Source organism: Mchenga conophoros, linkage group LG15, assembly GCF_057382185.1.
Source record: "Mchenga conophoros isolate Kocher_MC1m ecotype Shallow Benthic linkage group LG15, M_conophoros_male_GT1.1, whole genome shotgun sequence".
NCBI classification, from domain to species: domain Eukaryota; kingdom Metazoa; phylum Chordata; class Actinopteri; order Cichliformes; family Cichlidae; genus Mchenga; species Mchenga conophoros.
Window position 1 is genome coordinate 2,113,931 of NC_140540.1, and position 26,879 is coordinate 2,140,809.

At 42.3% G+C, this 26,879-nt stretch overlaps 1 pseudogene; it reads right to left on the reverse strand.

Annotated features, from left to right (window-relative positions):
• Positions 1–2,076: 2,076 nt before the first annotated feature.
• LOC146557474 (uncharacterized) lies at positions 2,077–26,462 on the reverse strand (annotated as a pseudogene).
• Positions 26,463–26,879: the final 417 nt, after the last annotated feature.

Sequence of the window (26,879 nt, forward strand, 5' to 3'; positions counted from 1 at the left end):
TTTATATATTTAGAAACAAACCAGAATTTTCTTGACGTGTTTCTTTTTAATTTTCAGAGAGAACTTTTAGTAAAACTGACTGAAAGACTCTGGCATCCGAGTCGGATCCCCGGATGACGGGATGCGATTTAAGCTAATCAAAAATCATTTTGCTCAAAGATGAAAACTAATATTGAACCTCAGATGTAATCATTGCATTTAATCAAGGATGCCGACACGTATGGAATCCACGTAATTTGTTTACTGATATGCAGAGACCTGACATTAATACATCTATTTTTTTCCACGGGCACTATTAGAGCAGGCTGAAATGGACTTTGATCAGTGATTTGGTTACAAAATGAATCGCACTAGAATTAATGATGTTCGATTACTGTGCAGGCCCACTTGTGAGATGCTAACTGCACTCATTAGCCCCTGAACTGGGCAGGCGTGAAATGGGCGCCCACTGTGTGTCGATACGAGCCCCTGCCTCAATGTGCACCGCACAGCATTATCAGCGGCTGTTTAGACAGAGCCAGCTGATAAATAGGAGGGCAGAAATGCACTTAAACTGATTCATTTGATTAGCATTGGATGTGATTTTTTTTTTCCACTGGAGACAACCTGTTCATTTCTGTGAGGGCGTTGAATCTATGCGCCTGCTCGTGTGTGTGTTTGTGTGTGCTGGCTGACAGATGTTCTTCTAGTCAAACCGTGAAAATACCTCCACAACAAGTGAATTTAGGTGAAGCCAATACTTGTGCCCAGAAAAACAGATTCTTTATACCAGATGGATCAATAGTTTTCTGCAGTGGAGAGATATCCTGGGAACATTCGGCTGGCCATTCCTTTGAGCCTCTGCAGCTCGCTCGCTATATATATTCCAGCATTAGAATTAAAATGAATGCTCGCAAAAAAAAGAAAAATGGAGGCAGTCCAGATGCCACAGAGCTGCTGTGCAGAGAGGGAAAGTGAAATCAGGGTAAGTTGCTGCTGCTTCTACCACTGTGACAGCTTCACGCTGAATGCACATTAATATTCCTGTTTTGAGTTTTATCCGGGTTTTGATCGTTTTCTGAATATGACTTTTTTATTGAAAAAATGAGGAGCCTGATTATTTACGTCCCCCGAATGCATGATCATTGCAGCATTCGGGTTTCTGGTCACTGGTGTGCAGCAATCAGAGTAAAATGTTTCCATGTGCAACAGGCAACAATCAGGACGTCGGTAGAGCAGATCGTCTGCTTATCGTGTTCAGTCCCCGGCTCGTCTACACGTCAAAGTGTCCTCGATGATCATAGTGAACCCTGAGTCGGCCTCAGAGTGGCTGAATGTTGGTTAAAAGAGCTTAGGAACAGGAAGTGTGTGAATGGGTGAGCGAGGTTTGTAGAAAGAAATCACTCCATAACATTCAGTCTGCTATAAACGTTTGGCTGGTTTGTGTTGATGTGTTTCCATCTGGAAATACACTCACTGTAAATAAAGGATGGAACTATCTTGCAAATTTGAAAATCAAAGCGCCTTTAACCTGCACTCTGTCTGCAGTTTAGATTTTTAAGCTAGAAACAATTTAATCAACAAAGGGCCCACTGTAAGAATTTACCCAATAAATCTGAGGTAACAATTTGCATGGACTTTTCTGGGGTAGATTTAAGTCAATATATTGTGTATAAAATAGCTTCAATAAAAAGCTATGAAATACTTAAAATTTACCCCATATTTACGTATATATTCAACAGCTACTTACTCATTGAAATTAGGTAAAATTAATTTTATAATTACTAATAAAATTTAATTGTCAGTTGATAAACATCACCTATTCATATAAGGTAAAATGCACCCCCCAAAAAAGACATTCAGATGGTTCATCATCTCAATGTTTTTATTCCATAAAATCACAGAATAAAGTGCAACACAACAGCTAATGCGGACAAAAAAGGCCACTTAGTCCATTTTAAAAGCCAAAAGCACAGAAACTCTACAAGGTTGCTTCTGTGCATGTACGTTATCAAAAATGTGGATACATATACAGAACACTAACACCAACATTAAATCTGTGCTTGCTGTCAGAAGAAAAATTACAGCTCCATCAAGCTATGTCTGGACAAAAGATCCTCTGGGAACAGGAGGGGAAACGTGTGTGTGTTGCACAAGCTTATTTTTGACCTTTTTCAGTAGTTTGGCCCCGTCAAGCTCCAAAAAAAGTTTTTGAAAAGTATCAAATGTGTTCTTCAGCTCCTTCAGATATTCGAGGTTGAGGGCATATATCAGTCCCATCAGCAGTACACATGCCTTTGTTCGGCTTCCACATCCCTCCATCACTTGGTTTCCCTCAATCACAACGGTCACATCTGATGGATCCTCCTCAGCCATGATGTTGTGGATCACGATCACCTTCATCATATTGTCTGTGTAATCCTCACATTCCTACGTGTTAAAAAGAAAGAAACAAAAAGCATGCACACGTTTTATTTTATTTAAGATGCTTTTTCAATACATTTCAGTTGATCTAAAGAGGGGAGTGGACAGAAGATGAATGGAGAAGGGGAGAACAGGGGATAGGAGAGGACAGGAGAGAAGAACATTAGGATCCCTTGAGTTAATAAGTAATCTGTTATCAATATGACAAACCTGGCAGTCATGAAAAAGATCTTCTTGTCTTTCCCCGAGGTAGCTAATGAGGCAGCAGATAAGGAGATCCCTTTTCTTCTCGATGCTCTGTGTCTGTAGGGAGATACAATTTAGTGAAAAGACTAAGTCGAGTGATTTACTTACATTAAGACTGAATTAAAAACAAAAACGTGGCTGATGCCTCTCTCCAGCTTTCAACAGGTGAGAGGCTGGGTACACCCTGGACAGTCAATCACAAGGCAACACGGAGACAGACAGGATAAACAACCATGCACGCACACACTCAAACCTAAGGACAGTTTGGAGAGACCAATTAACCTAACAGCCATGCTCTCTGACTGTGGGAGGAAGCTGGAGTACCCGGGGGAACCCACACATGCACAGGGAGAACATGCAAACTCCATGCATAAAGACCCTGGGCCAGGATTCGAACCCAGGACCTTCTTGCTACCCACTGCAGCCCTCCATAATTACATATTTGTGAATTTAGTCAAATAACATGCGTCATTCAAAGTGTCCAGCAGAGGTCTCATCTTGGAACCAGCAGCTCCTCCTTTAGCAGGCATAAGCTGCAAAAGACCTGGTGTGTACTCAGTAAGTTTCAGCATGAATGTCTCCACCAACGAAACTGGTGATGCATCTGAACTCTTCGATGATCTAAGAAGGGGACAAAAAAAAATACATTTTAAATGACAGACCAGATCTCATATTTATAACATGAATGTTTTTTTATTTATTTGTTTTCCTTCTGAAAAATCTCTCTATAGCTGGAGTTCATGATGCTGCTGTGTTTCCACGCAGTGCGATCATCTGAGCGGATAATGAAGCAGATACGTGAGCAAAGCTGTGTCTGCATGACAGAACAAGCGACTACTGCCGCGCACATTTTTAAATACAAGCAAGCATGCTTCAGAGCTTTTCAGAAAGTTCTGGTGCTGCTATACCAAAGCCGCCAGTTACAGCTGAGAGAAAGCTTTCCGTGAACTCTCCGCGATGATGAGGAGCTACAGATCAATGGGGAGACGCAGACAGAAACAACAGCTGATTTTTAAGAGTTTAAAACACGACTGCTGGGAATGATCTGCCCAATGTTCATAGAATCTCAAAGACATACAGAATTTAAGTTTGTTTACCTGTTTTATGTGTTGACCCAGAAGCAGAGCCAACACAACTTAAGGATTGCGCCTCTCATTTCTCAAAAAAATCGTCTGATGTCCATTTTGTTTTCTATCAAAGCAGGAAAGTAGTTTGCAAAGACTGTGATTCAAATTCATGGGCTGCATCCTCCCGAGGCCGCATTTGTAGACCGATTACGCCACAGCGAAGGCTGTCCAAATTCGTGGACTCCTCCGAATGCAGCCGACAAATGCGTCCTCCTTTTCCTCGAATTTGAAGGATGGGTCGGGTGTGTCCTTCGTGACCCACTATATCCCAGAATTCATATTGCGGCCCAGCCAAACTCCAGTTTCCGGCAATGGCGGCCGCTACTAAGTTTTAAAATTACTCTTATTAATCTTTCTGGGTCACAAAATAAACTTTTAACATATTTTCAGGCGAGAATGTGGGTGTGTAAACTTCAAATATCTGCTCCGTTTATCGAGACATCACATATTTGCAAAAGTGCTCCAACATTTTCGGAGACGTCTGTTACCCACCAGCTTGATAGCTAGCCGAGAGCTCGAGGGTCACTAGAGCCGCCGAGAACGCCACAATCCCGGCACATCATTTTCAGATCACCACAGTCTTTCGCTGAACACATTTCATTGCAACTTACCGGCAGTTGTCTAGACGGTTAACAGAAAGCAGCAGATTCAAAGTTTTATTTCAAGTAATGGTGCATTACACAGACGTAAGCAATACAAGTGAAGTGTAATAGCTCATAACATCAAAAATTACCATTTGCATACGCTATTATATATTATTCACCCTGTGTAAATAGATTACCTTCACTTCTGTGGTTCGATCGGGTTTGTTGGAAGCCGGAAAAAGGACCCAGAATTTGCTTCCTGTCCCGCTTGGTCAAAAAGCGCGGTCTGGCGCAATTAGGAACATAAGACTCATTGTTTTACTGTATTTTCTAATGTAATGTTGTTACTGTTAGGAAAAGGGTATAATTAACCCATTACTTTATAATTCCTTGGCTGAGTGCAATAATAGAGTAAATTTTACATGATTTGCATAATTATATATACCTCTCTCCAAAATAGCTTTTATCAGTGCATGTTGTAGTACATGTAGAATTACAATAAAGGGCTGTTCCATTCTAATTCTACTCTATTCTAATATTTTTCTCTGACAAATAAAAATGAGATGTAAATTTTATTTGTATACCTCCTAATCGCCCATCTCATGGGTGGGATGTGTCTGGCTCAGTTAGACAGATGGATACGTGCCATGTTCCTGAGTAGGTTAGGTCAGGTTAATAAAATGCTAGTATTTCATCATCAAAGCTGAAGTACACAACAGAGATTAAATTAATTGTCAGAAAATCACAAACAGCCTGCGTCAGGACACATTAGAAAAATATTCACCACCCTAAACTGTACACAGAGGCCGAGCCCACTGTATTTCATTCTTGGGTATAAACACACTTTGTAATGCTGTGAGTTGCACCGTGCGACTCTACAGGCACTGGCACTAGCTTCAAGTGGCCACAGGAGGAGCTGTGGTTTTTGGCACATGTGTGCTCTGGAGGCTGGCCATGGTCATTATCCTGGTCTTGGTCATTAACTCTAATGCAATTCTATTTTCACATGTATCTCACAGTGTGACAAACGCCTGAGACTGTAACTGAGGAAAAGCTCCCACACAGCTTTATTCACAGTGGCATGTCCACTGCATATCATTTTCTCACTTTTTTTTAAAGTAAGACTTTACCTGCTAACTCATTTCCTTATTGGCCAAAGTTGGTCCTGCATAGCCAACTAATGGGGAACTATTTAGCTTTGCTTTATTTTCTGTCGTAAACTTTTATAATAGCAGCTGCTCATATTAAAGAAAGTTTTAAATAATGAGATAATAATTAGGTACTGATCAGGGTGCTATAACTACTCCATTTGAGACCATTCTTTCTCCTTTTGACTCTCTGTCATGACCGTGAGAGCAAACATCTCATTTCCAGCAAAGAAGTCCAACCTGCTTGTGCACCAACACCATGCAGAGCTTCTCTTGTAGAGTCCAAAAAACAAATTATAGAGCTGTAAATATACATGCAGGCCACCTTGAAAGCATTTACTAGGAGAAAAAACCACACCTGCTATTTTATAGATTTTATATATGGATTTAAAGTGCAGCACTTTGATATAAAATGTGAATAGCTTGTTATTTACAAGAGAGAGAATAACTAGTTTTATGGTCACGATGGTTATAAGATTACAAAGGAAGAATTGTGGCTCTCAAATATTTTAGTAAGCGAGGTGACATGACAGTGTGAGGAGCAGTAAGTGTGCTTTTCTCTGCTGGGCATTATGAAAGGGGCAGGTTTGGATAGATATTGTCAATTCTGTAAAGCACATTTCATTCAGCTCTGCATCTCGAACGCTCGGAACAATAGAGCAGCCAAGCACAATACTGCGTCTATGCAGGAATCTGTCTCAAACTGTTAACTTCATCCCTCTTGAAATCCTGTTGAGATAATGACATACTTACGTTTCGAGGGTTTAACAAGTGGAGGACTGATTCTCTCTGCTACTCTTTTCCTGTACTGAAAGTGTCAAGGCGCGGCTGTGTGGCAGGCAGGAGGAGGACCCAAACGCAAAACTCACAGACACGGAGATGAACTCAAAATCACAGCTTTAATGCTGGAGTGGCAGAACATAGGAAATACAAAACTAAACTGGGAAAAGTAAACTAACATACGCAGAGACACAGGGAGATCCACACAACATGAGGGACGACGTCACGCTGAACAGAGGGAGACGCAGACAGAAATACACAGAGGGTTAACGAGGGGAGTGGGAACACACGGGGAACACAGGTGACACTGATAATCATAACGAGACAGGGCGGGGTGAACTGAACACTGACGGGAGAGGTGAAACAGGAAGTACAGAGGAGAGAGAGCACGAGTAGAACACCAACGTAACGGGCAGGGGAGACACGGAATAAACACGAAAGGGGACGAGGGCTCATAAATACATAGAGGGCACACAGGGGGAAGAGAGAGCACGGGGAGAACTTAGACATGATGGGCAGGGGAAGCATGGAATAAAACATAAGGAGAGACGAGGGCTCACAGATACACAGAGGGGCACACAGGGAGACATGAAGGGCAAGGGATCAAAACTAGAAGCCATAAAATAAAATCACACACAAGTACAATAATACGAAAATCACAAAGAACTAAAAACGCTGGGTCAGGAGACCCAGGACCGTGACAGTAAGCAGTGAGAAACAATAAAGTGTTGCCATTTTACAATAAATAAAGTGTAATAAATAAAGTGCTGCCAAGTGTCATGCCATGTCAGTCAACATCCAGCATCCACTGCAGAGGATGACATGCAAAGGGTTGGGTTAACCTTTAATTACAGCCTATAGTACACAGTGTTGAAAGGCAAGTGATTCATAGGCATTAATAAGTTGTGCATTAAAACGATGGCTTGGTATTCATGACATGCTCTAACAGAAGCATTGTGGAGGTTCAAAAGGAGATCACTTGATTGTCTGTATAACATCCAGCCTCAGCACAGATGACTTTTAGTCATTCTAAATGTTGTTATGACTGCGAGCTCTGCAGCTGAGGCCTACCTGATAGCATCACATTGTACACAAAGCGCACTTCCGTTGCCGGGCTTGGCGAGCGCACGTTGAATCCAAGGTTCACAGATCCTCTCCTATCAGTATGACTGATCGCCGGCATCTGTGCTGAGCTAGCACAAGCTAATGATGCATCGCATTGACTGCATTGATCCAAATGTCGCACTTCAGCCTTATAAAATCAGAGTGACTATAGAATAACGATGAGGTGAAAAGATAACTGAAAGACATTGCCCAACGATGGACGGGTGACCTCTCCATGGTTCAGCCCGCATGTCGCCCTGTGATGCTGTCTGTGGAAATGCTTATATGATAGTATATAGGGACACTTTTTAATCAGAGTAAGCATCGTCAGTTAAACCCCTGGGATATTGATCTGGTTGGTTAAGTAGAAGAGGGAGTTGTTAATCAGTTTCGGCTGCTTTGGTGTTGTGTCCCAAAACAGGAATGGTTTTACAGGTGGAGGCTCCTCATGTTTGCTATTTTTTTCACTAGTTTTGCATTTGGCTAGTGTCAAAAGCAGAGATACTGGGAAACAGGCAGTTACTCTGGGAGAGCTAGACAGGGCCATAGAAGGCCCTCAACCATCACTGGGACCAGTATCTGCTCCTTTCTGCAAGCAGGACCAGGATGAGCACTGCCAGGACTACAATATAACTTCCAGCAGGCCACCGGTGTGAATGTCTTCGACCAAACAATCAGGAACAGACTATGGGGATGGCCCGAAGGCCCGACATCCTCTAGTGGGCTCTGTGCTCATTGCCTGTCACCATGGAGCCTGGGTGGCATTTACCATAGAATACCAGAATTGGCAGGTACAACAGTTGTGTCCTGTGCTTTTCACAGATGGAAACAAGTTTCCCTCAAGCACATGCAGATGTGAAAGGGTCTGGAGAAGGTTTAAGAATCTCATGCTGCCTGTAATATTGTTGAGCATGACTGATTTGGTGGGGGGTCAATATATCTACGGAGGGATGTCCTGACTCCTAATTATCAGGATGAAACTGTTGGACCCACTGTCAGCCATATGCTGGTGCAGTTGATCCTGGGTTTCCCCTTATGCACAACAGTGGCTGACTTCATGCACTGAAAGTATGCATACAGTTCCTGGAGGATGAAGGAATTGACACATTGACCGTCCTCCACGCTTGCCTGATCTAGATCCAATAGAGAAGCTCTGGGACTTTATGTTTGGGTCCATCTGACGCTGCCAGGTTGCTCCTCAGAATGTCCAGGAGCTCAGTGCTTCCCTGGTCCAGGTCTGGGAGGAGATCCCCCAGGACACCATCCGTCGTCTTATTAGGATCGCGCCCCAGTGTTGTCATAAAAACTAAAAGTACCATTTTGAGTTGCTGCAACGAAATCCCAACAGCATGGACCAGCCTGCTGCATCATTTTTTAACTTTGATTTTTGTCTTTGAATTTGTAGGTTTGTGGCATCCTTTCATTCCTAACACGCTCCCCCTGCATATGGATATGCAGCATGAATTTTTCCCCATTGAGATCTGATGTGTTTTTAAAATGTTCCTTAAATTTTTTTTGAGCCGTGACTGTGTAATCTGAATAATCTGAGTAATTAGTGGCTATATCGGATACTCTGATATTTAGAAAAGGTACAGCAGGAAACACACTTGGTTAATTTCGACTGGCTGTGTTATGTTCATTACATTTTGATAAAATAAATATCCATAGCTGTTCTGATTCCAGAGATCTCATTTTGGTATGAGCACAACCGTATAATTATTACAGTAGCTCCTGAAAACCACTCATTAAAACCAATCATCACTTAGTTATTTGCTGATTAGTCCCCGGAAGTTAAATTCCAATCATTTTTAGCAGTAGATAGCTATTATTATCTCATTAATAATTTGCCCCTCTTCATTTTTTAAACTAGCTCTGAATTTTTTCTGTAGCGTGTTCTACTGGTAGCACACGGACTCCATCATAAAGTCTGAATCTCCAGCAAAAGGAATGTTTAGGTGGAGGTTAATGAAGGCTGACTGGGTGAGAGAGCAGAATGGCGCCAGGGAGCTCGCCAGGCCTCAGCCCCTCCAGGGAATCACAAAAGACCTGCAAGTAGAGGAGATCATGGCCCTGCCAATCCTTGATACCCCTTGAAAAGGACAGACATTGTCTGGCCTGTGCTCTCATGCCTGAAAATAAGCATTCCTCTGGGCAATTTAAGCTGTTGTGGATGCCAAGAAGCAGAAAAAAAGGATCTGGTGATGCACGGTTAATGTTGGCAGATTAAAAAGAATCCTTGACAGCTGTGCACATTTGTGTAGGTAAATTCAACCTTATGGGTAAGGATTATTTCAAAATATGAATGTGCACTGTTAGACGACTTATAATTCTCAATTAAGTGCTATATGTGAATAATTAAAAATGACACTTTTTGCGGTTATATTTACACAGCAACTAAAATAATAGTCACGTTAGCAGCTGCTTTACCTTTTTTTACACAGCACATCGCTGTTAATGAGCAGCTTCAGAGCCGATACCACACATCACATGTTCTCCATATAATATGTAGAAATAGAAAATAATACACGATTTAGCTGTGAAAAATACTTTGATTTCCTTTTTTTGTCACACAACATTCAGATCATCGAAGAATGCAGTTTTCAAATGATGATGTCGTTCAAATCTACCTGGGCCTGCATGAAAACGTCATTGCCTCCTAAAACTTATAACTGGTTGTGCAGTGAGTCTTTCACATCGCTGGGGAGGACATGTGTCCGCTGTTCTTTGCAGAATAGTTTTAATTCAGTCACACCGGAGGGTGAACGGCATGCTTATAGTCATGCAAAGCATCACAGTTGGAATTGGTAATGGTAAATGGCCTGTATTTGTATAGTGCTTTTCTAGTCCTTAAGGACCCCAAAGCGCTTTACACAACCAGTCATTCACACATTCACACACATTCACACACTGGTGATGGCAGCTACATTGTAGCCACAGCCACCCTGGGGCGCACTGACAGAGGCGAGGCTGCCTGACACTGGCGCCGTGGCCCCTCTGACCACCACCAGTAGGCAACGGGTGAAGTGTCTTTCCCAAGGACACAACGACCGAGACCTGTCCAAGCCGGGGCTCAAACCGGCAACCTTCCAATTACAAGGCGAACTCCCAACTCTTGAGCCACGATCGCCCCTGGAATTAAGTCCAGACTTTGACTAGGCCACTCCAAAAACTGCATTTTGTTGTGTTGTATTAGACATTCAGACTTGTTGGTGTTTTTTGGATCAGTAAAATAACCCAAATGAGCTTTAACATCAGGGCATGACCAGTCTGCTTCAGGAATCTCTGCTGGAGACCAAGACGTCCAGAACCTGACGTCCAGAACCTGAACCAGCAAAGCAGCCCCAAATCATCAGACTCGCACCACATTGTTTGGCTGTTGGTATCATGTTCTTTTTATGAAACGCTGTGTTAGTTTTATCCCAGATATAAGAAATACCAGATGCAACTTTTGTCTCATCGGTGCACACAGTGTTTCCCAGTGTTGGGATCATTGAGATGTTTTTTGGCACATGTGAGATGAGCCTTTGTTCTTTTTGGTCAGAAGAACTCGTCTGTTGGTGCCATTTTTACCCAATAACTGAGGCCTGGAGGTTTTTAGGTGGTGTTCTGGGTTCTTTTTTGACCTCTGGGTGAATCTCACCGGTTGATGCGCTCTTGGGCTAATTTTGGTGATGAAAGTTCACACTGTTCAAGGTTTTCAGCTCTCACTGTGGTTCAGCCCCAAAGCCTTATAAATAGCTTTATAGCCATTTCCAGACTGATAGATGTCACTGACTTTGTTTCTCAGCTGTGATGTGACATGTTGCTTTGTGACATCTTTTAGCTTACTTCACTTTGTCAGACAGGCTCTATTACAGCAGGTCCGGCAGTGATCAGCTAATTTATGATTCAACAAGGTTGGTTTGCAGCTCCTTCCTCATAAAAAATAAAATATTCATTTTATTATCTTTAAGGTTAGAATTTGTTTGATGATCTGAAACCTATAAATGTGACAAACAAATAAGAAATCAGAAAAAGGGCAAATACTGATCTGCGATGTAGACAATTCAAGGCACTAATGCTGCTGTAGTGCTCAGAGGCAAACATCACTGTAGATTAAAATGTTGAAGCTCTTTCAGCTTCAGTAAAGTGAACTCACTATTCTCCCACGTGTTACAATCAAGCACAGTATCCGTATTAAACAGAGTAGAAAATGAAAGATAGATTATTAATATGTTCAATACACTGTTAAATAAGAAAATTCATTATTCAACTAAAATCCGGTTTGGAATAATTAGTGTTTGGTGTAATGGCTGCCATTTATCAGAGATGACAGGACTTCACATATTCAGACCAGTCATTTGAAGCCAGAGCTTTTCAGTATTGGCACCTTGACGCAATTCCACATTCAGGGAAGTGGACCAAATGGGCCAGCTGGAGGAAGTACGACTACAGGAGTGGTTCGCTGAATGCCATAATCACAGAGAACACGTTTCAATCAGCGAGAGTACCTGACTCAGAAGCTTGACCAAAACGGTTAGCAGGTTAGAACAGCTGGCCCGGTCCTGAATGCAGCAGCTGAAAGGATCTACGTGCAGAAGATAAAAACACTGCAGATGCCCAACCACATATCAATCACATGCAGACGCGAGGGGAGGACGATGAGCCAAGATGTCAGAGGAAATTGTCCAGGCGTAGGAGAGTGAAAGCACTCAGACGTCTGAAAAAAATGGAATAATTTCATAAAGAACATCAGGATTATATATTTAACACAACGCTTGAATGTTATCTCTTTTGCCTGTTCTGTAAACTGACAGTGAAGAGCATAAATCAGAATAAAGATATAGGTTTACGAGTTTACGGCTCCTTATTTTTCCTCATTTTTCCTCTCAGCCATATTGTCCCATAGATCTACAAGGCCTGACACTTCGATGAGCCTATTCCAAGCGAGTGATATTGCACCATAGATTTTAACAACGTGACAGAAACACCAATACAGTGCTGAACAAAGAGGCATTAAGGCAAAGATAAACCTCTCTGAAAAGGACATAAATCTGCAAGGGCCTGGTTTAAGATGGAGCCCAGAAGGGTGATGGCCATCCTTAATCAATAAGAAGCTCATCAAGAAAGGTTTCTGCTACTCTGCTGAAACTTATACCGTGACTGGAAGGAGCATCTGCTTTTAGAGCACACTTAGCTTTGCTGGTCCAATTAGTTACCGATTGTGCTGTGACAGTATTCTTACATCCCAGGCAAAACCATCTGGTTGGGAGTTTGGAAAGTTTCTTTAAAGTAAGTAATTTTAGACACGTTTCATCGTTTGGTTTGTTTGTCTCATTAAATCCAGTGGAGGTTAAACTGAAATACTGACAAATACGGCAGATGGACACGGGGGAAATTAGTCTCCTGGTATACATGAATGTGCTGACAAGTTTCAGCTAAACAGGCACACGACAAAGTCTCACTGGGGTTTTGATAAAAGGTCATCTCAAGTGTTAATCCCCAGAGTCCATCAGTTACATGGACAGTGACTGGCCAATAAGCTTAAAGTTCACTGCGGGTTCAGTATGGAGAAACCTGAGATCGAGTTCTTTTCACTCAGTGTGAGGTCAGCTGTGGCTGCATTTGTTGTCTAATGTACTGGAAACCAGGATTTTGTGTTTCCTTATTGCCCAGTAAAGTCTTATTCAATTCAATTCAATTCAATTTTATTTATACAGCACCAAATCCCAACAACAGTCGCCTCAAGGTGCTTTATATTGTAAGGTCGACCCTACAATAATAGATACAGAGAAAAACCCAACAATCCTATGACCCCCTATGAGCAGCACTTTGGTGACAGTGGGAAGGAAAAACTCCCTTTTAACAGGAAGAAACCTCCGGCAGAACCAGGGTCAGGGAGAGGCGGAGCCATCTGCTGTGATTGGTTGGGGAGAGAGAAGGAAGACAGGATAAAGACATGCTGTGGAAGAGAGACAGAGATTAATAACAAGTATGATTCAGTGCAGAGAGGTCTGTTAACACATAGTGAGCGAAGTGCATCATGGGAATCCCCCAGCAGCCTACACCTATCGCAGCATAACTAAGGGAGGATCCAGGGTCACCTGGTCCAGCCCTAACTATATGCTTCAGCAAAAAGGAAAGTTTGAAGCCTAATCTTAAAAGTAGAGATAGTGTCTGTCTTATTTATTTTAAACATTAAAAGTTGGTAAGTATTAAGTCTGACTTAATGTAAATTAATGTAAATTTAATTTTCTTCATCAGTCCTTGTAAGTGTGGTTGCTACAGTTTTGGTGGTGCCACAGTCTACAGCCACTATCCGGTTGTTCAGTCTGGCGTCACTAGCCGTGTCTGGGTCTAAACTCTGCTGCAGGTCCATATATCAAACGATCACTGTGGCATTACTGAGAGTTGAAAAACTGTCTAAAGTCTTTCATCTTTAATAAAATGATCAGCGTTCTGCTCTACCAGGTGTAACAATTGGGCAGGGATAGCTCAGTAGGTAGAGTGGTGGCCCCATGATCGGAAGGTCGGGGGTTCGATTCCCCTGAACAGCTACCCTGAGGTACCCCTGAGCAAGGTACCGTCCCTACACACTGCTCCCCGGGCGCCCAATGGCTGCCCACTGCTTCACAGAGTGAATGGGTTAAATGCAGAGAGGGCTTTTCCCCACGGGGACCAATAAAGTACACACTTTCTTCTTCTTCTAAAATTGAGTTTAACATCCAGGCATCCATGAAAACGGAATTTATGACATTTAACGGAGTTAGAAGTTAGCAGGAAGTTAGCTCGCTAGCTTCTATCTAAATACAATATAGCATGTCCTGACTGCGGGGTTTTGGAAACAAATTCAAACGTACAGCTCTGTTATCACTTCCAACATAAATGAAGACAGAAAACTAAACAGCAGTGACGTTTGTAGGGTTACTGAAGTTTGGCTAGCTGGTATATAATGATGTGCTACGTGACCGCTAGCGACACAGCTATGTTAGCATAATATAAACAAGCTAACTTTTTTCCACTCGATAAAAGTTAACGTGAGTGTTCTCGGTGGTCAGGAACAAATGTAATCGCATGGCAGGATGCTGTAAAATGACCAAACTTCAGCCAGGAGAACAACTGAGATAATCCATCCACAATACGAGCTTAGTCATTCATATACTGCTGCATGGGCTGGGCTGTAGTTACATCCTAAGGTTTTAAAAACTGAGCTTAAATAAATGATTAGCGGTAATAAAAGCCGAGGGAGGTCAACAGTGATCACTGACTGTTTTAGGAGCTTTTTGAGATCAAATAGAAGAAAATACAAAACATTAAACATGTTAACAACACAAAAGCCATATTAAACGCAGACTACTTTAGGCCCGGAAGTAGGATTCGTCACGTCATCACTTAACAATCGGAGTGTCCATAGTGTGACTGTAGCATTACTGAAGCTTCTCCCAACTTTACCCATCAATTTAAATTCCTACAAACATCCATGCTTCCCTTATAATTATTTAATAATTAATATTTAATCTTGGCAGCCGGGGATCAGTCCGCTAGGGCCTCCGCTCATGGCCGCCACCTGGCACACAATGCACCTGACCCCTATGGCGCCTCCTGTGGGTGGTGGGTCTGCGGGAGGATGGGCCCATGTCTCCTCTTCGGGCTGTGCCGGGCCCCATGGACTAAGGCCCGGCCACCAGACGCTCGCCCTCGGGCACCCTCCCCGGGCCTGGCTCCAGGGCGAGGCCCCGGTAACCCTATCCCGGGCTGGGTAAACTGTTCCCTCGATGTTCTCTTCATAAGGGTCTTCTGAATCGCTCTTTGTCAATTTGCCATGGGAGATCCTACCAGGGGGCAAAAGCCCCCAGACAACATAGCCCCTGGGATCCCTGGGACACACAAACCCCTCCATCATGATAAGGTAGTGATTCACGGAGAAGCACGGGAGGAGGCCCCGGGGCAGACCCAGGACACGCTGGAGAGATTATATCTCTCGGCTGGCCTGGGAACGCCTTGATGTTCCCCCAGATAAGCTGGAGGAGGTGGCTGGGGAGAGGGAGGTCTGGGCTTCTCTGTTTAGGCTGCTGCCCCCGCGACCCGGCCTCAGATAAAGCGGATGAAGATGGATGGATGGATGGATGGATGGATATTTAATCACACCATGAGCATGAGGCTGCCGTGTTATTTAGTGAAGCGTCTTGGTAGATATGGCATAGTTCTAATGCAATTATTTAAATGCTAATTAATAACTGTTAGCAACTATAGATCTGGTGCTAAGATGGTAAGACTGATGCAATTCTACGTTCTCAACAGCTGCAAAAAAGTTTAACATTTTGTTTATGTTTTATAGCTTTTTTGTATAAAAACCCATTTACACATTCCAAAGTCAATGCCGACATCGACTGTTATCTTAACCAAGGGCAAAGCATGTCAAAGGCAGTGAGGAAGTGAAGACCTTTAATTTTGAAGCCAGTACGAAGGATGATAGGAAAATCCTTGACAGCTGCTGGTTAACGGTTAATGTGACATTAGCTTTGATTGCATGTACACAGGCCAGAGGTGTGCTAGAAATGCTAACGCTGTAGCACACTCAGTTTGTTTTCAAGTCTGTCATGAAATTTTCACAACTCTCTGTGTTTAATGGTAACTTTTTTGCTCGCAAGCTAAACTCTGCTGGCTCTCCAGTTAGCATATTATACATCAGCTTCAAAGACACAGTTGTACTCTGGGTTATGTTACCAGCTGACAGCTACTTTATATTTATAGAATCTGGGGTTAAAGTACATAACCAATATTCTTTTGCCTTGCATTTGCAGGGGCTAAGTGACCTATCAAAGCTGACTGGAGACAGGGACGTCTTAAAGAGGCAGGAGATAAAACAGAGTGAAAAACGGCGCTGCAGCAGAATTCAGTCTGAGATACACAAAGTGTTTAAAATAAGAAGGTTATGAACAAATCATTAGAAGCTTCTTTAACGTTAACATTTTGACCATTTAGCGTGCGTCTTTGTGAAACAAAGATTTGGATTAAAGCTGATATTTTCTGATGCTTTCCACTTTAGTGTTGCCATTTAATAATCCAGCATGAAGTACTTCTGTGAATGAGTAGATTTAGGTTTACTGCTAATTTGCAACATGGCTGAACTTACTGAATATGGATCAACGCAGCAGCAAAGCATGTTCAACATTTTTGCCAGGCTGCTATTTATATATGTAGCTTATATTGGTATGAGCGCCTTTCAGGTGCTCCACTGTCTAATTGAAGTCCCCGTAGAATGGAGCCTGGACCTCCTGACCTCCTAACGTCCTTGACATTTTCTGTTACACCTGAAATAATTACACAGCTTCAAAGATCAAACCGAAATAAAGCAATGAAAGGGGAAAAAAGGTGGCATGTGATCTTGGATATGGGGAAAATGCTAAACTGTTTCTCAGTGCTGCCCTTGAGGTGCTGTAATATTTTGCCTTCCAAGAACAGTGCATCCCTTTGTTAAGAAATCTTTGCGTTTTGCCATTTCAAAGATCTTCATTCAAGTCTGGTTGAGCATCTGGCATTGTATTCAGGTTGCTCAAAAATATGCGTCTGTTTGGCAAGCTTGCTCCGCTTACAGCCATAAAAAATAAGTGAGAAAACAGAGCATTTAAAAGAGAAGTTTCAGATTGTGTTTCTATATCCTGGAAGGTTCCCGAGTTTAAACTGACAGAGAAATGGAGTCTTGTTTCCACTCACAAGGAGTACAAAACTAGGTAGATTCACCTGGAGAGTTTTAGGCCTTTGTACCCTGTGGTCAATTGTCATGTTATATTAAACACGTGAAAGAAGTTTCCTCTAAAAGAATCATCTGAAGAAAGCTTCTGGAGACTCCCACACCTCTGGGTGTGCTTTGATCTGTCAAAGCAAGCAAAGGCAGAGAGATCACAGATTCTCTAAGCTTAGAAACAGACTTTTTACCCACACAACAATCCATCGCTGTGATCACGCAGTAATTACACTGCTTATACCAACAGCAATCTATAATAGCACATCTATCAGCTACATATGCATAAACAATATACGGTTTTTCATCTATGGTGCTCAGTTTGCTCAGATCAGCCTCCTTCGTTTGGAGTGAACAACTAATAGAAGCAAAACTGCATCAACTCTCTGCCTTATGTTCTGACTAAAGGCAGAGTTATTATGTCTACACGGGCAGTTCAGCTCTGTTGGCTGAACCAAAATGAACCAAAGTACAGCTGCTTTTAGTTTGTGTCCTGCTCCATTTTTACACTGGCTTTATATCAAGGACTCGCAAAGTGTCGATGATCAGCCTCCAGTCTAGGAAGTCCAGCCATGATCGCACGAGAAAAATGCTGACATCAAACACAACGAGTGAGTGTGTCTGTTTAGGAAAAGTTAGGCCTACGAGTATTTGGACAAGGACACCATTTTTCTAATTTTTCTCCTTTAAGTTGGACGATCAATATGAGGTTGAAGTGCAGTCTTACAGCTTTATTTCCAGGGTTTAACAAAAATATTGCATTAGGCCTCCAGAGACTGGTTGGTGAGCACCATAGCAACCTCTGGCTAGGTGAAAGTTGCACCTTGGTGCTGAAACCACCAGACAGCTGTTACTTTGAAGGCACATTTTTTTGACAGTTTAACTACCACTTGGTGAGGAGTTTGCAAGTGTCTGCAGCAAAGTCGGCACCTTCACTGCAAAGTACTGACCAAGGCAACACACTAGCATCTAAAGCAGTTAGCAGCTTGTAGCAACAAATTAAGTTCAATTTTTAAAAGCTCATGATGTGACTTCAGTCCGCGGGCTCAGCTTTTCTAGACCCCAAATATTTTTCTAATGCTCAGTGATGCCAAAGTTTGGAAGCCAAAGAAGAGTTAATGCCAGGAAATGGTTAACGACGGCAGTCTGTAGAGCCGGACGGGTTGTACTGATGTCATGACCTGCCTCCATATTACCATTAGAATAAAATGTAACTCATCAGTAGTATTACTACCACAGGGTCACTTGTCAACCAAAAAATACTGCCATTATCAACACCGCTATATTATTTTATTGAACATCTTAGGAGAGGATGTACTGATGCTATTAATCCTGGAAATGATATATCCGATCGTTCAGTCTGACGTCCCTAGCCGTGTCTGGGCCTAAACTCTGCTGCAGGTCCATATATCAAACGATCACTATGGCATTACTGAGAGTTAAAACACTGTCTTAAGTCTTTCATCTTAAAATGATCAGCGTTCTGCTCTACCAGGTGTAACAACTGAGTTTAACATCCAGGCATCCATGAAAACGGAATTTATGACATTTAACGGAGTTAGAAGTTAGCAGGAAGTTAGCTCGCTAGCTTCTATCTTTTTTTTTTTTTTTTTTTTTTTTTTTTTTTTTTTTTTAAATGACATCAGAAACAGCAGTATGCGACATTACGTGATGGCAGAGCTTCAGTTCATCCTTTGTCATTTTTTTTTTTTTTTAATAAATAGGACAGGGGGAATGAATGAGAGAGAGAGGGGGAGAGAAAGAAAGAAAACCAAAGGGGAGAAGAGACGGTGAGAAGGGGGGGGGAAGAGAGAGAAAAAAAAAAAGAACTCCTGGGTCACCTGTATGGAGAAAAAAAAACAAACAAACAAAAAAAACAAACAGAGGAGACAGCAAACAACAAAGAGCAACATAATAATAGAGAAAACAAAGCACCATCACAATAAACTAGCTAGTCATAGATATCAATATTTACTAAATAATAAACGATATTGTGCAGCACGCAAGATAGACAGCGCACAGTGTGCTTTGAGGCAGCAGCCAAGAAAGCTTTAGTCCGCGTCTGTGAATACCCATGTGTGCATACCTGTGTGGATCAGCATGCTTGCATTCCAAAGGTTTCTCCATGTAATGATCTGCTAGGGAGTGTGGGGGGGCCACAGCCCCGTCCTCCAGGGTGTGAAGCGGGTATGGAGGAGATCAAAACTCCAGACATCCAGAGGCCCCCAGAACACAAGAGACCATGGAAGACCAACAGAGGGGCAGCCGCGCCACTGTCCCAGTAAGGCATTACTGAGAGTTGAAAAACTGTCTAAAGTCTTTCATCTTTAATAAAATGATCAGCGTTCTGCTCTACCAGGTGTAACAATTGAGTTTAACATCCAGGCATCCATGAAAATGGAATTTATGACATTTAACGGAGTTAGAAGTTAGCAGGGAGTTAGCTCGCTAGCTTCTATCTAAATACAATATAGCATGTCCTGACTGCGGGGTTTTGGAAACAAATTAAAACGTACAGCTCTGTTATCACTTCCAGCATAAATGAAGACAGAAAACTAAACAGCAGTGACGTTTGTAGGGTTACTGAAGTTTGGCTAGCTGGTATATAATGATGTGCTACGTGACCGCTAGCGACACAGCTATGTTAGCATAATATAAACAAGCTAACTTTTTTTCCACTGGATAAAAGTTAACGTGAGTGTTCTCGGTGGTCAGGAACAAATGTAATCGCATGGCAGGATGCTGTAAAAGGACCAAACTTCAGCCAGGAGAACAACTGAGATAATCCATCCACAATACGAGGTTAGTCATTCATAAACTGCTGCATGGGCTGGGCTGTAGCTACATCCTAAGGTTTTAAAAACTGAGCTTAAATAAATGATTAGCGGTAATAAAAGCCGAGGGAGGTCAACAGTGATCACTGACTGTTTTAGGAGCTTTTTGAGATTAAATAGAAGAAAATACAAAACATTAAACATGTTAACAACACAAAAGCCATATTAAACGCAGACTACTTTAGGATTCGTCACGTCATCACTTAATAATCGGATTACAAAATCCTTGTGGTCGGTCGTTGCCAGTCAGCACTACGGTTTGTAATGGGCAGTGTCTGGGTAATTAATTCAGGCTAACGAGGGCAGGCCTTATCTTAATTAATAAGAAGATGCCAAGGATGGCCACCAGGACATGAAACATGTTCATGGCATCTACAGCTTATCGAACCAGCACCTTAGTTGGAGAGTTGATTGAGAAAATGAATAAATTATCACCAACACAGACAAAAGTGGCTTTTTTATTAGGAAGAGGCCAAAAGACAAAAACAGTGGCAGTATGAGAAATGAGGCTGTGGAGATCATGTCGAGATAAGAGCTCCAAGCAGTCAAGAGCCTGGTCAATATTGTTCTCTGTTGTTTTAATGAAAGCACGTTGTTCTTCAGTGGTTACTGATTATGTCTTACAGGAAGAGGAACTGGACAAAGGAACGTGGCAAACCAACAACTTCCACATAGATTCATCAAACTCTGAATAAGAAAGAAGGTTACAGTGACCCAGAGGAGCCACCAAACAGACAGACAGAACATTAGGAATGCAGTGACATGCCCTCACCTTCATACGCTGTTACTTATTCCACACAGACGGCTCTGCTGTAGCACCGAGAATCACCATAAATCCAATTTAACATAAAGTCACTTAAAAACTGAAACTCATCGCAGGCTAAATCTTGAAGGGGAGCACTGACTTTTATTCTTTTTAATCAACAGCTTCTTTGTGGGCCCGGCTTTCTATCTAAGGGTTTATGAAAAATCAAGACAAAGACTTAATGCTGTAAGAAGGCATGGAAGTGCCACCTTCTTGATTTTAACAGGAGGAATGATTCACAGTCTTACACCCGAGCGCTCCCAAACTCTGCAGGCCATAACGACCACGGCTTGGGCAGAAATGAAAAAAGGAAGGACGCAGAACAGGTTTGATGTTTATTGTTCCAAACTACAGAAGCATATCTGCACGTCCATACATGAAGTAGAGCGACTCTGTAATACAAATGTCACAGTTCCATCATCCCGGAAAACTTTTGTCCTCTGAAGGATCGTGATACCCAGTGATCAGCTGTTTCAGAGGCGACTGCCATTAAACTGAGAGAAGCAGCCATGATCCGCCTTTAATAATCAGACAACTTAAAAACAAACAAACAATGTGTTCATGTGCCATCCATTACTCTCTTCAGATTAAACAAACTGGTTTTAAAAGATTGCTTTATTTCTTGACTCGAAAAAATAACTAACCAATCAGGAGTCGGCATAAGTAAGTAAGCATATACAGGTCAGCCACGCACCTGGAAAGCACAAGGAAAGACTAACAGCACTGTGTAAGTCACACACAGCTATGCTTTTATTACTGCGACTGCGTTCATTTTGCAACTTGGAATGCTGGGAGATCCGCAAATTGGAAAAGAGGGAAAATTTGACATTAAACATGACGTCTCTGGTGAAAATGCTCTGACACGACCGGCGTCGGCTAGAAAAGTGGTCCTAGAAGTGCAGCAGGAGCAGACCTGGGATCAGCTGGATCGAAAGGATTCATGGCTGTGTGTACAGGAAAATATGTATCTGCATATCCCCTCCTAAAGCCATACATACATCTGATCATAGTGTATAAGAGTCCTTAAAAATCATTGACACATACTGGAAGTGTTTTGCAAGATGATGAGAGTAGCAGCAATGCCTCCAATGTGAATAAAAGGGTAAATCAATTGGCTCATGATATAGAATTATTTGAGTGAAAAGATGATGTTTTACTACAAGGTTGCATCTCTTACCTTGTTTCACATGCATATATTTCACCCATTGCCATCTCTTCAAAAGCTGTGTGTATGCCTAGTCTGATTTGAAGTTTAGTCTTTGTGCAGCGTGTTAAAAGCATTTGAGAACATCACGAGCTGACGGCATGAAATCCATGAATGATGGGCATCCGTTTGTAACTATTAGGGCATCACTGATGATGACATCGAAACATCTGCAGACCACTGTGTCCCCTGTGAACTCTTAGAGGTGACTTACAGTATCACATTGCCAAATACACAAAGGACATCCTCAACTGCACGTTGAACCAAATGCATGTGAACAAACTCCGCCTCTAACCTCCGTGTTGGGCCATTTGATTCCTGCGTTTGGGTCCACTGGCTCTCACTTCTGCAGGAGCACAAGACAGCAAATGGAAGGAGAGACCTCCAGAACGCCATAATTTTGATAAAAAACCCAGAAAATCAGGGTGAATTCTTTTTTCTTCAGTCCTGTCAGTCTGTATCACATCAGGCTTCCGTAATCTTGGTCCCTCTGTGTTTGTATGAATTCAGCAGCAATGCTACATGGATTTGAATGAAGGGCGATAATTTATCAGTGATCAACTGAGATCAGCTGAGATGAGGAGAAACTGCATGCTTCCCATTCATAGAAACTGTTAATCACAGCTATCTGCAAAGTGCAAAAGCTCCAGACAGTAATAAAGGGACCGACTGGATGGAATAACAGGCAGAAAAAGCCGAGGAACAGTCAAAACAATATCCCACATCTCTTCTCCCTGTTTCAATCTTAATTAACTCCCACAGCAGAGTTATTGCAGAAATGTCATACTTGCTGTAGATGACATTTAATTTTTGGGGGGAAACGAAGTTTGAGGTTTTTGCACATTTTTGCACAAATGTATCCAATTCAAAGGTTGTTTGTCTGATAGAGGATTTTTTCCTGTTTCTAATGTTTTACAGCAAACCTTCCCCCAAACCCCACATAGCTAAGCCCCCAGAAGCCCACAACACACAGACTGGAAACTCTTTGCTGCTGAGGTGACCTTATCCCCTGGCTTCAAAGGGGATGCGGTCACGAGAGGCTGATAAATCTGAGATGCTGGAAATGACAAGGACCTGCCAGCTGAAGAGCCTTGTAATGTTATGACGAGAATGATGAGGATAAGACAAGAAACCAAAACATTTTTGTAATCTCTCCGGTCGGATTAGGTTTCGAAGAGCGATAGCGGGTTTGCGAATGGTAGCTGACGAATGTTTCAGCATCTCTATGATAAAAAAAAAATGGTGTCAATGCACACTTTTGCTTCTCATCATCACTTGTTACAGTAACACCCACCACGTCTTGTCTGGGAACACTGCCTGCTGTCGTAAGTCTATAAACTAGAGGACAGTGAACACGAAGGGAGCAAGATCTTTTGGACACATGTTGAAGGATCTGTGACAGCAGCAGGTGGCTTTGGAGCAAACTCACACAATTCGACTAATAGCCTCAGTATGGCCCCCAAATCCACTGACAGGATGGTGCTGGGGAAAAACAAGACATTAGCATTCCTTTTCATATTCATTATGAGCTTAACTGCATCTCTAATTTATAAGCCGTTGTCTAAAGAAAATAATTGGAACATTTTTTTGATGAATACTCGGTGGCATTGTGATAGAAATGAAAAAAGAAGCAGCGGTTGATATTTACCATAGCGCTGGAACAAGTGGGGGATGGAGCCGTGCAGCAGAAATCTGACGGTGTGTAATTATCAGCATGCAAATATCACCCATCTGTGCTTTAATGTGGACTTGAATTTTCCGTTTTTTTCCTGCACCAAAGGGCAACATTTCTAAAAAGCCAGTAATTACTCAGCTGAGAACGTGGGCCCCATTAATTTCTGCTTTGGCACAAATACTGCAAGTACATCTTATACCTACTCAGAGCTGCAGCTGAGATTTATTAAAGATCAGCATGTGCTGTTCCATGATGAGTATTATATTAAACTGTGTGCTGTCGGTGGGTTTTTCGAAATAATCATCGCATCTATTGGTAAACAGTTTTAGAGCATATGGTGACCATAACAGAGATACTTGAGTTAGCTGATGTAAGTGTGGGAGCTTTACTGCATCACTATAAACGCTGTTGAACAGCATGTTTCCTTTATCAAGCACTCTAAGCCTCAAGCTCTTTTCACTTTGACTGTTTAATGTTTCCTGTATTTCAGCAATAATATTGTAAAAAGAGCATCAATATGCAGACTGTTGCAGTACAGGGAATTAATATTAGAGACATACGATTTTACTGCAACGAGTCACTTTTCCCTTACGCTTCACTTACATCTCTTAACCTTTGAATTCAGGTGTTTTTAGTCCCATTGAAACAGGCGTATAAAATCAAGCACGTAGTTATACCGTCTGCCTTTACAAGTGAATCGGTTGTTCCGAAGAGATCAGCGAACGTGATCGGTGCTGTAATCCGGTCGTTAAGTGATGACGTGACGAATCCTACTTCCGGGCCTAAAGTAGTCTGCGTTTAATATGGCTTTTGTGTTGTTAACATGTTTAATGTTTTGTATTTTCTTCTATTTAATCTCAAAAAGCTCCTAAAACAGTCAGTGATCACTGTTGACCTCCCTCGGCTTTTATTACCGCTAATCATTTATTTAAGCTCAGTTTTTAAAACCTTAGGATGTAACTACAGCCCAGCCCATGCAGCAGTATATGAATGACTAAGCTCGTATTGTGGATGGATTATCTCAGTTGTTCTCCTGGCTGAAGTTTGGTCCTTTTACAGCACATCATTATATACCAGCTAGCCAAACTTCAGTAACCCTACAAACGTCACTGCTGTTTAGTTTTCTGTCTTCATTTATGCTGGAAGTGATAACAGAGCTGTACGTTTTAATTTGTTTCCAAAACCCCGCAGTCAGGACATGCTGTATTTAGATGGAAGCTAGCGAGCTAACTTCCTGCTAACTTCTAACTCCGTTAAATGTCATAAATTCCATTTTCATGGATGCCTGGATGTTAAACTCAATTGTTACACCTGGTAGAGCAGAACGCTGATCATTTTATTAAAGATGAAAGACTTTAGACAGTTTTTCAACTCTCAGTAATGCCATAGTGATCGTTTGATATATGGACCTGCAGCAGAGTTTAGGCCCAGACACGGCTAGTGACGTCAGACTTAACGACCGGATAGGATGCCATTGTTGCAGTGAGTTATTCCACCATCAACTTTTAGTGGATGTTTTGTAAAGTGCAGGTGTTGGAAATGACCGTGCTGAGGTGCACAGTGCCAACTCTCTGCTTACTGAGGCTACGTCCACACTATTGCGTTTTTCGTTTGAAACATCTTTTTCTCTCCGTTTTGGCCTCCCGTCCACGCTGAGACGCCGTTTTCGGTCAAGGAAAACGCAGCGTTTTGAAAACGCTCTCCAAAGCGAATACGTTTGAAAATGCCGTTTTCACGTTGCAACTTTGTACTTTTGTGTTACTCGCAGCAACAACTCCACCTCATTGTTAGTCCATTTAAAAAACTCGGTGCTTTTCCTCGATATTTTGGCACGACATTTCAAAGAGCCGGAAAGTAAATAAACTGCAGACAGAAATGAGGCAGGTAGAATGTGATTCACGCATGCGCAGGACTGGAACGTAAGCGTTTTTGGCCGTTTCAATGTGGACGCACAACTCTGTGAAAACGACTGAAAACGATAGTGACGCGAAGCGTTTTCAGACGAAAACGATGTTTTCAAATTTATCCGGGCTAGTGTGGACGTAGCCTCAGTAACTGCAAAGAATTGTGGATGCTGCTCAGTGGCTCAGGATGCTGCAGCTTCCATTATACTCAGAAAAGTGTTTCACTACAGTCAAAACCTGTGAACAATTATAGAAATGCTCTGAATAAAAATGTGGGCTGCAGTTCCATAGAGCCCTACTTATTCTTGACTGTTTTGCAAGTGGCCACTGTGAAACTGAAGTCCAGAGACTGTGAGCTGTTTATTATATCAGAAGTTCTCTGATACGTGTGCAGTGAGCGAGATACCTGCATTTATTAATAATTCAGCTTACTTTACAGTCTTTGATTTTGTTTCTCGGTGCTTCGTATGCAGAGTGTCATTACAAGCCTTCAAGCGTTTAGCCTCGAGCTCCAACAGCAAAGTCAGTTCAACAAAGAGAAGGGGATTATTGACAGCAGCTAAAGTTGCTCCTCGCGTTACTTTGTGCACCTCACTGTGTTTGCGTGCGTCTTTCCTGCTTTGCCTGTGAGCTGGTTACCGCTTCAAAACGCACTATTATGTCTGCTGTAAGAGTCGAAAGTATTAGAACTAATCTAGGAACACACAACACAATCAGCCACTCATTTCCAACTGTCTGTCATGCACGATTTAGCCTCGGTGCAATAAATCATTCACTGACACACAATGTAATTGGCCATGTGATGCAATGAAGTATGCTTGAGTATCTGATGGCCAGAGGGCCAGTTCTTTAGACAGCTCTCACTTGGTTGCCCAGCATATCATAATTACTCTCTTTCCCCACTGGCTTGCAATCCGTCTCCATAGTGATCCATCTTTTATATTCAGGTCTTGTAGGTCCAAGCATGTAGGTATGCATGCACACATACATACACACCTCCCTTAGCGTTCCTCCAAGCCCCCAATTAATCTCTGCAGCAGACCTCTCACGTTCGTTTTTCGCACATGTTTGCATTGGTGTATTTATTACAACAGTAAATGAGTATCGACAGCATGTTCTGCTCGTGTAAATGAAACACGGGAGGACTGGAAGTGGCAACAATTGAGTGTAATTCATTACGAAAGGCTTTAGACTGTCACGCTCCATCCCAACTCCAACAGGAACTCGCGAATCCTCCCGGCAACCTCGAACGTTGCCGCTGCTGCGTTTTAATCAATAATGCATCGCGGTGTATGTCCTGGTCCCAGCGATCGCATTAGATCCCATCATTTCCACTTGACA